The sequence below is a fragment of the Oryzias latipes genome, chromosome 17 (genome assembly GCF_053564925.1).
Source record: "Oryzias latipes strain Hd-rR chromosome 17, Olatipes_Hd-rR_3.1".
Taxonomy (NCBI): Eukaryota; Metazoa; Chordata; class Actinopteri; order Beloniformes; family Adrianichthyidae; genus Oryzias; species Oryzias latipes.
The window spans coordinates 29,668,124-29,678,476 of NC_136253.1; the positions used below are offsets into that span (position 1 = coordinate 29,668,124).

The 10,353-nt window shown below is 38.8% G+C and overlaps 2 long non-coding RNA genes across 2 annotated transcripts; one reads left to right on the forward strand and one right to left on the reverse strand.

The window, feature by feature from the left end:
* Positions 1-1,554: 1,554 nt before the first annotated feature.
* Positions 1,555-3,964, reverse strand: LOC144986840 (uncharacterized). Its single transcript, XR_013650681.1, has 2 exons — positions 3,481-3,964; positions 1,555-3,220 (listed from the first exon to the last, which is right to left on the reverse strand). It is a non-coding gene; the product is annotated as an uncharacterized LOC144986840 (long non-coding RNA).
* On the forward strand, positions 3,878-9,759 carry LOC105356253 (uncharacterized). Its single transcript, XR_910463.4, has 3 exons — positions 3,878-4,008; positions 4,100-4,201; positions 8,389-9,759. It is a non-coding gene; the product is annotated as an uncharacterized LOC105356253 (long non-coding RNA).
* Positions 9,760-10,353: the final 594 nt, after the last annotated feature.

The window sequence follows — 10,353 nt, forward strand, 5'->3', positions numbered from 1 at the left end:
TCATCATCAGGAACTACCACAAGAACATGTTAAAAACACCCAAAATACCATTTTTATTGGAGTGGGTCTTTAAACTTCACTTCATCTTTGAAGTGTTTTATCCGATTGAAAAAGAGCATCATCATGAAACAATGAAAATCCTCCACACCAAATCAGTCATGTCTTCTTAAACCTTGCTTCATCCTGGAATAATGGTGTCTTAAACTGTTCTTGCAAAGTTTTAAGTAGTTTTAAATATCTTTCTCCAGCAACAAAATCAAGAATCAGAATACATCTGACTGCCAATTCAAGAAAACCTAATGTCTCCCTTTAAACTTCCACGGTTCAGCGGTGATGTGCCTCCATATGCCTCCTTCCATTAACGAACGTCGGACTTGATGATGTCACTGAGCTCTTTTCACTGAAAACTATATCTTTTGAAAGTAAAAAGAACCTTGTTTTAAAAAGATATATAGTTTTCTGTCTTGCAAATAAAATCATCCAATTTGGAAAGTTGTTCAATTGGAAAGTAATCATAGTTAGTCCCACTGCAATCTTCTTTTTTTAATCTATTGCAAAAGAGTTTCCAGTGATTTTTCTTCTTTTAGCCAAAATCAAAAAACTGTGTCTTTAGACATATTGTCTCCAGAGCAACAGGAGCTCAACAGAAATTCTACTCCAAGTTGTGGGCGCAACTGGTTGGCACAAGGTAAGCCTTCCCTGACTTCCCAACATTGCTTTGTTTACATGATCTCCTGCTAGCTTACAGTCCCTCACACCCCAACCTAACATTACCGGTGCAACAAAAAGGGCAGGCAATATTGAAGCTTTCCAGGTGTACAGTCTTGAGCCAGATGCCAGCTCAGATATGAAAAATTTAGTTTTCTTGTCTGCAAGTGGATGCATCGGAGGGTAGTGGAGCAGGGAGTTTGTGACTGTAGGGCTGTAGGACGGTCTAAAGCTATGGCTTTTTCCAATGGCATTTTTATTTGGTCCTGATTCACAATTTTTTTGTTTTATTTATAAAAAGATGTACCCTGAAAGAAAATTTTAGCCTCAGATTTCTTAATATACCTCCTCCATCATGAGAAAAATACCACAAAAACATGTTAAAAACACATGTTAGCACATTTTTCATTGCAGTGGGTCTTTAAATAAGAATTCTTGGTAAGAATACTAATTTTGTTAATTTAGGGGCTAATCATGAATAATGAATTGATAATTTTGTTTTAATCGTTTTTTTACAAATAAAAGCAAGCTTTTATTGTACTTTAAAAGGAAGTTTAGGACATCCAGCAGTTATTCAACTGACCTCCCACCCCCCACCAACCAGGACCAGTGACTGCTCCCCTCTTGGCTTTGCCAGTTTTCAGGATAAGAGCACCAAGTGTCAGTGTCAGAACCCTGTGATTGGCATATACTCAGCCATGTGACACCAAGAGTATGATGGTGAGATCAGCTTAATCAAGAACACATACAGAGGCGCTGCATTCACTTGGCCTCGTGATTCTCGTTCCCTGCCATTTCATCCTTACATCGATGGATCCTTTCATAATGCAAGTCAACAGAAACAGCTTGACATTACAGTTTTTATTCAATAACGCACCAAAAAGAGGGATTTGCACTTGAGCCTTCGGAAGTTGTTTGGTACAAAGGAAATCGAACATTAGGAACAAAGAGGTTGGGGAACAGCTCAGTGTGTGAGGATTATGTTCTTTTTTGGCTCTACTTGGAATGATTACGCTCCACCGGGAAAAACCAGACGGAGACGGTCTCTCAGGGGAGTCGTGTGCACTAAGAGTTTCTTTAGAAAAACCTCTCGTGAGATAATTCCAGACCAAGTCTCAGTATGCAGAATAAGAACATTGCACTCTGCATGCACAGTTTCTGCACGTTTTACACATTTAGCTGGTGTGGCTGCAGCTCTGCATCCGCTCCTGCTGGTTCAGTGTCTACAGAGGATATCTGAATACAGCCAAAGAGGATTACGGCCATCCACTTCTAATGAGGCTTTGCACACACCGGGCCTCCCGTCCAGAACAATGACTCAGCTGTCCATGTTCTTTCTGTTCTTTGGTGTCGTGCAACTCACCGAAAGATCTGTAAACAGGTCAGTGGTAATACAATGAGCCCTCAGCTGTTGACATGAACGTTTCTCAGGAGTTTCAGAAACAGATGAAACATGGCAGAAATCACTTAATGCAGGACTGTACCAGTGTTTCATCCAGGTCAAGAGAGCACAGAACGGTTGGGGTTATAAACAGAAGGGCCCATGCATTCACATGTCCCACAAACTTGGAACCCTTTTGAATAATTATGATTTCAGCGTGCACAGCTCAAAGGTGACATTTCCACAAGCAGGAACCTTCTTATGTTTGAAGTTTGAAGGGGGCTTTGACCACCCGCCTAATAAAAGGGGCCATTCAGGACCGAAGAGGGTTTTTGCACAAACTGAACTCACTATGAATAACAGGCCCCAGTTACATAAACGGGTTAGGACATCCACAGACAATGGGCTTCCGAGCTGAACCTCATTGGGCCAGAAAGGTTTTTGTGTTCGTCCTACGATGGCTGTTGATTCCTAAACATGGAGAAATTGAGAATTCAGGTCACAAAACGTACGTGTGTCTATTTTTCCAGCACGATCAGTGTTGTGATTCAAAAATTAGAGACCGTTTTACTACCATGCCTTCTAAATTCAACTTTAAGATCCACAACAAACAAAGAAATCTTTACACTTTTGTTCTTTTTTTAAATGTTCTAGACTGTCTTCAGATGATCGACAACTTAAGGACTGTTCCGTAATTATTTAAGTAAAACAAATTATTGTAGTGACAGGTCTCAGCTTCAAGAACTTGTTCAGGTAACTTCTAGCAACTCAGTTTTTCCAATTCTCAATAAACGTTGTCTTAATGTTGCCACAAATCAGGACAACCCAGATGCAGGACACAAAAAGGGAACTGGAGTGAAGGATCTAATTTAAATAGACTAAGGGTGAAACTCAAAGTGGGGAAAAAGCCACAACAACAAAAAGTCAAAAAGAAAATGAGCAGAAGATACTGACACAAAGCGAGCCAAAAGAATCAAACTGAAAAGCCCCTTTAACATAGAGTACTATAACACAGGTGCTTAAATAGAAGACAAACAAATTAACTTGAAGTGCAGGCAGCTGCAAGCCACTCCTTGGAGACTGACAGGTGAGGTGAGTGGGCGGGGCCTTTCAGGAGAAGCCACAGCCAACCTACACAGAAGACAAAAAGGAAACTGACCGACTGTGTCCCTGTGAGCCCGTAGAAAGAAAATGTTTGTGCACATTTTTCCTACGGGCATGCTGCAACAGGTTGTAGCGAACACTTAGACAACATGTCAGGGTAAGAGATGCAGGGAGCCAGTGCCTGCACCATACTGACAACTAGAGTGTGGCACAAGGACAGCACCACCCGTACGTCATAGCTGTGTGCACCTTACATAATCCTTACAAATATTTTGTGATACTCTTACCTCATGCTTGACAATGGTACAATCCAGTTTGATAACATCCGTTGAGATGGCCGTACAAGCCTCAGTGGAACTGACAATCCCTTTAACCCTTGTGCTATCTTAGATGACCACACCCTTGCATTGACGTGTTCTCCCTACCATGACAAAGGTGGATAAAGGTGGAAAGATTTCATGTAATCCATGGACATCAGTGAGGTTCACAAATCATTGAAGAAAAAAGGGTTCAGCGCACTGTCTAGTGGGTCTACATGACCCAACTCCCAATGGTAAAGTGCCTAGGATAGCACAAGGGTTACGAGGTACACCTCTCTGCGACTCTTCATGGTCTTGGACAGCCCAAAAAACCCCAACACCCATATGGATTGACTCCCCCATACAGGTGCATGTGACGAAGGTTCTTAATCAACAGCAGCTGCTCAGACAAGACAGAACAAAATTCCTTCTCACACAAACGCTGCCACCACTGGTGTGTGAATGCGTGTGTAAATCTGTGATTGGGGCTCTAAAGCCTTTTGGATGTTAAAGAAGGTAAAAATCTGCTATCTTTTTGCTATTTTACAAATTTAAAACCTGTTGATTATGAGAGGCACAGGGTCACCCAGCTTTTTTTCTTTATCAGACATGATAGTTTGGAGTCTGGCTTTGACTGTCAGGAGGGTTTCTGCCTCTCAAACCCAAAGGCAAAGCTGCTTTTGCAAGAGTCCACAGGTCATGGAGATTTGTAAGTAATGAATTATACAAAGCCTTTTAAAATTTGACCACGGTGTTTGCATCTGCTTGAGGTGTGAACTTTGGGTCATTTCAGTAGCCGGCTGGTGTTTTTCATCAACTCTATGTCGTCAAACAGCTTCATCTTTAGATCTAGAATATTTGGATACATGACAATTTTGAATCTCTGTGGCTCTTTGAATTAATTTTTGAAGGACAGGAAAAAAGTTCTCACTAGGCAAACAAAACAGTTAATTTTGGTCACATATGACTCAGTAACAGCTATAGATGAAGTGTTGTAAAGGTCATGGCTGGACAATAACTTGTGAGCTTTGTCCTAATGGCCTAAATGTTGAAGCCTTGCTTTGATTGATTTTACGACTAAATTGTGCGGCTTAAAATCTCCAGGAATGTCGGGATTTAAACTCTGTTTGGAGGGTGTGTGGCACAGTTTGGGCAGCTATCGATTCTGCACTATGATCCAAAGCAGAATTGGGGCCAAAGAAAACTGTTTGTCTTTCAAGTTAAATCTGCTTCGAGTAAATATTGAGACTTTCAAAATGGGGTACATTTCTTTCAATTCTCACTTGTACTGACAAATATTTAGGTAAATCTGATCCACCTTCTAACCCTTTATCTACACTTAAACACTAATACATTGGACTGTGAGCTCATTTTATTAAATATCTCAAGAATTTATTTTTAAAAATCGTGTTATTTCCCGACAAAATAAGACTTTTCAAACCATTTAAAAGTTGAATTTAAAAAAGACCACACTAACTTAGAGTAAAAATCTTATGATGTATATGTTTAAAGCCCCACCCCAGTGGTTTTTTACTTATGATTCGAAAATCAAAAAAAATGTTTCGTTTTCTAGTACAAAGTTTCTGCAGAAACTGCAGGAGGGTATTTGAAAATCTGCCTCTGAGTTGTGGTGCCAGGCTGAGCAAATCCCACCCCCTTTCCCGTCACCCATAATTGAGCGATCTGTTGACACGCTCTCCCTCTAGCTTACAGTCTGTCACATCTAACATTACCGGTGCAACAAAAACTGCGAGCAATTTTGGAATTCTAGTTTTTGAGTACAGTTTTGAGCCATATGCCAGATCAGACAAGGAAAACAAAGACGCACACGAATCTGTTTGTCTGCAAATGCATCAGAATAGAGCGGAGCAGAGAGCTTGTAGCCTGCCGATTGTATTTTCTACATAACAATTTTTGTATTTTTCAAAAAGCGTTTTCTTCATATACTTCTGATTCACAAAGATTTAAATAAAGAAAACTCATAAATGTAATTTTGGGCTCAATTTTCCTTATACATGTCCTCCATCACCAGAAAAACGCCACAAGAAAAAGTTAAAAACACTATTGGAAAGGGTTTAAAACACTGAGAGTTGGTTTTTATTTTTTTTGAAAACGTATTCTGAAATTCTGCTTTAGCACTGGTGACTGTGCATTCAGGTGACTAAATTCCTTGCCAATTGTTTCTAACAATAACAAGAGTTTAACCAAAAGAAGAAAAAAATTGATTAAACATCCTGAAAAGAAATCACACCATCTTCTAGAACAGTGGAGTCAAGCAGAATAAGCTGATAAACTGACTTTTCTTCTATTCTGGCACACTAGGAAAGCTGTTTAACTAACTAAGTGGAGCTAACTAACCGTTAACCACGACATGTCCCATGATGACCAGCTGGTCTGCATGCTAACCTACACATGACTGGGTTAAAAGTATAAAATCTGTAAGTAACTGAGTCCACATCAAAGGAAAAAGTAAAATGATACCTACAGTTTTTGCATTGTGATAGTTTTTGATTTTCCGGAACAATCTTCTGGAGCACTTGGCTCCTTCCCAGAGAATCAGGTGTGAAGTTAAAACTCTGAAGAGATCTGAACTCCATGAGCACAAAGAGACCTTTTGTTCGTTCTTTGTGTGCAGGTTTTAATTGAGGCTGCTCAGCTAAAAGTCATCGCAGCAGAAAAGACCAAATAAAAGAAGCTTCAGTTTGTACTCAGTGTTGAACCCCAGAGAGGAACACTCAGAGGCCTCCAGCCAGACTAGGTTTGGGTGGATGGGGTTACACGAAAAGGCGGGTGTGTGCCAACCAAAATGAATTGGGTTCGTGCTGCAGGACAATTCCTGTTTTGATCCCACTGTCTCTCCGGATGGCTCCTGTGCCACGTTGCTCTGCTCTCCGCCAGTACAGTTCCCACGGATAGGTGGTCAACACTAATGGTCAACACAGAGCCGCCTGGGTTAGTTGAGTTGTTGCTAACATGCAAATAGGACAAATTGGGGACATGCAGGAAACTATAAAATACAAGAATGACTGCAAAACAGACACTGACATGTATGGATAGGGACAAGAGTCTTTGATGTGCAAATTTCAAGGAATCGAAATGACAAAATAAATACTTCTGAAGAAGTTTGGCTGGGACAAAGGCAGCAAAACAGAAAAGTACGGCTAAAGTTACGTGTTTTTCTATCTAAACGAATGCAGCCAGGCAGTGGCTTTTGTGCTCAAAGATTTTCCCTCAAGGTGAAAGGGAGAATTTGCAAAATCCTTTCCTGCTGACCCAGGCAGTCTTTTACTTGGAGTTAAATAAAGACCTCGTTACTGAATCGAGCAACGCTGGCACGGAATCTGATGAAATGTTCCACTTGGGAAGATGAAACTTTAAAGGGCTTTTCTTTCATATTTACAAAGGAAATTTCCAGCAAACAGAACCAGATGTGTTCAGCGGACCGAGCCAAGTTGATGCCATTTTTAAATTAAAGTAAAAGTTCACATTTATGAGATTGTCAACCCTAATCAGTCATGCTTTACTGTATTTACTTTTTTTGTTAAAGTTGAAAACAAAAACTACATTTACATGTAAAAAAAAAAAATATTTATATATAAATATTTCTTTTTTTGGTGAAGTGATGTGTTTTTTAGTTGCAGAAAACATAAAAGAAATTCTGTACAAATAATGGCTTAAATGTAGCATTAAATGTTTCTTACTCTTGTTGTTTTTCTCATCATTTTCATCTCCTTTGGCCACTGGAGGGCAATCCCTGGCTTCAGAGCTCATGGTGGATCTTGGCTCTAAGTCATATGTATTTTATTAAACAAAACCAAACAGTTTGAAGAGGGAAAAGAGACTCTGCAGCTTTAAAACAAAATGTGTTTTAACCAACTTTTTTGTTGTTGTTGTTTCTGTGTTTTTTGTAATTTCTTCCGACAGGAAACGCACCGTTTATGGATTTATTATAAATGTTGGAAAGCAACTCTGTGTCCAACTCAGAACAGTCTGTGCGTGCAACTTAGTTATGTTACCTAAGTGAACAGAAGAAGGCATGTCTAATCTTTTCAGGCCTATCCAAGTGAATGTCATGAGCTTGTGGTCTGCTGTCATTTACCCACAACTCAACATCATCTAGTTACTTTTTATGTCCTTTAACTTCCCCTTAACCCTGCAGTCATTCATTAGACTTTTAAAGTCTTATCCAAACCTCATGGTCTGCATTATCTTTCAAGTGAAAGCATGCTCTGTCTGCGTGATTGTTTGATTTGGTTCTTTAAGATAAGTCAGATCATTTTTTTTTTTTTTGGTGGGGGAGTTAATGTCTCAAGCCCGTTTTAAAGAAGGTCTGAATATCAGTGCATATTCAGGTCGCTGACACAGATGTGAGCTGTGTCAACTATGAGTTTATGATTGTTGCATTAATTTACTCGTGACAATGATTGGAAGCTTTCCAAACTGTTGGTTCTCGGTACAACAGGGCCTCCTTGCTGAGAGAAGCAACAAACTCACACGTGCAAAAACATTAAAGCCAGCTGGGAGAGGAAGTGTGTCCTTCAGACGTCTTTTTTTTATCAGTTCTCATCCTCAGAGAAAAGAGGTTTTGATCCAAGGATAGTTTTGGTTTGGAGGAAAACCAACGGTACTGTGTGAAAAACCTTCAGCATGTAAAGATTCCAACTCAGGCCAATTATTTCTAAAATAAAATGTTTCTTTAAATTTTAACTCCATGACAGACCGAACTCACAAAAAGTCAAATATCCATGACTAAAATCACGTGCAGTCTGCACACACTGTAATCTGGGGTTGCAACGCCTTTCTGCTGACGGAGGTTGTCCTGCAAGGACAGCTGCTCTGCATAGCTTTTAACAAGGGAGAATATCAATCAGACATGTACTTTTGTTTGCTTTGCAGGACCAGCCCTGGAAATGCTTAGCACTCCTGGAGGAGTCATTGAGTTGTTTGCTTGAAGTTTGTGGTGAGCAGACAGAGCACGCCTTTACCCTGCAGATACTGCTGTGCCGGCTGAGATCCCAACTCTACTTTCTTCAAGCTGTATTTTGTGTTTTATCACCACTTATCCTCACTGCTGTTGGATTATCAATCAATCAGTGGGATAATAACTTGGTTGAGCTTTAGATCTGCGAAAAAGAAGTGGTTTGTTCTTAAAAACGAGAAGCCTTATCTGTGCCAGGTCATCACTCTGAGCCGCTGTCACATGCAACAGACTTTTGCTGTCCTTTGAGTTTTTTTTTCACATTCAACAGCACAAACAAGACTTAAAATTGCTTTTTATTGTAAACCAAAATTGTACCATAATCATGCTTTTGTTTCATTATATACATAAAAACACAGTATAACCTTTTGAAGTTCATGTCATTGATTGTGTCTGCAGCTCAAAGATGCCTTTAAGATGAGAGCAGAGTTATTACTTTTTCATTATTTACAAGTTCAGTTTTAGCTTAGACTGAGAAAGAAATGACTTCAGGACCAAAAGTTTGGACACACCTTCCCATTCATTTGAATGTGTCTAAACTTTTGGTCTGTACCGCACAAATGAATACAAATCTTTTTTTATTTATTATTAATATGGGTGTGTAGGAAATAAGATTTAAATGGAACCAAATGTGAGTTTTTATACATGACGAATGTGTGTCGGATGTTTCTATGTGTATATGTGTAGCATATGTGTATCTGTGTCCTCATTAGAAAGGGAACAGGACTATAAAAGATAGTGGGGGCACTGAGTGTGGTAATAAATTTGGTTGAGGATATTGGTGAGAATTAGTAAAGGAATTTGACTTCTTATCACTTGCTTTTAGATCTTTATTGTGTTAAAGTATAAGTACGAAATAAAATATCATCACCATTATCATTTTATTTAATGAAGTTTATATTTAAAGTATAAATTAGCAAGCTAAATTGTTTTTAGGGTAAAATAAAAAGTGTATTAAGAATGAAGTGTTTAATTTCATTTGTTCTTTAAAAAACAAATCTATATTGTTTTCAGAATGTATGCATTTAACGTGTATGTAATAACTCCACCAAACGTGTATTATATTGTAAGGATAAAACTTCAATGATTGGCTTTTTTATATTTCTATTTACTCTTTATACATCAGAAGTAGCATCAGAAATAGAAATAGAGATCTTCTACTGGGCAATATAAAGCATGAACTTCAAATTAAGACAGTTGTACATTTTTCTTTTGGATCATTTTGCAGGACTTTTGCTAATGTAAGTGAATGTATTATGTTTACATAAAAACTCTTCAATATTTTAAAAGATGTCTCTAAGTTAATGAAACAAGTTATGGTTTCTCCAAACTTCTGCTTCCTCTAAAATGATCAATCTTTTTTTAGCGTGTAGACAACGTTTCTCAACTGTAAGGTAGTTCAAATCCTCCCTGTTTGTTTTGGCTCTCGCTTCAATGAAATACAGGTGACATCACGCTGCAACAGCACAGTGGTAGATGTCCGACTGTATTGCGCAACATCAGTTTGTCCACAGAGAGCTTCTATGAGAGCCGTGTGACTTAAGGAACTCGCTCCGTCACTGTTGCTTTTTGTTTTCACTGCCAACTTGTTCGACAGCAAACGCAACTTGGAGAAGTCAAAGTAAATCCTTCCTCGTCATGGAAGACAAACACGTCACCTTTGACACGTCAGCAAACTATAAGTGTGTAAATACTAATTATTGTTGTAATTATTTAATATATACAACATCCAGGATATTTTGTTTTGTCACAAGACCACTCGAGAAGAGCTGTAGGGAAAAATGTTAAATTACTCAACATTTTCATAAAAATTATAATTACATGCATGTGATTATTTCAAGGAGGGCATGTATTCCATCTGCTTCATGGAAAGACAATATCTT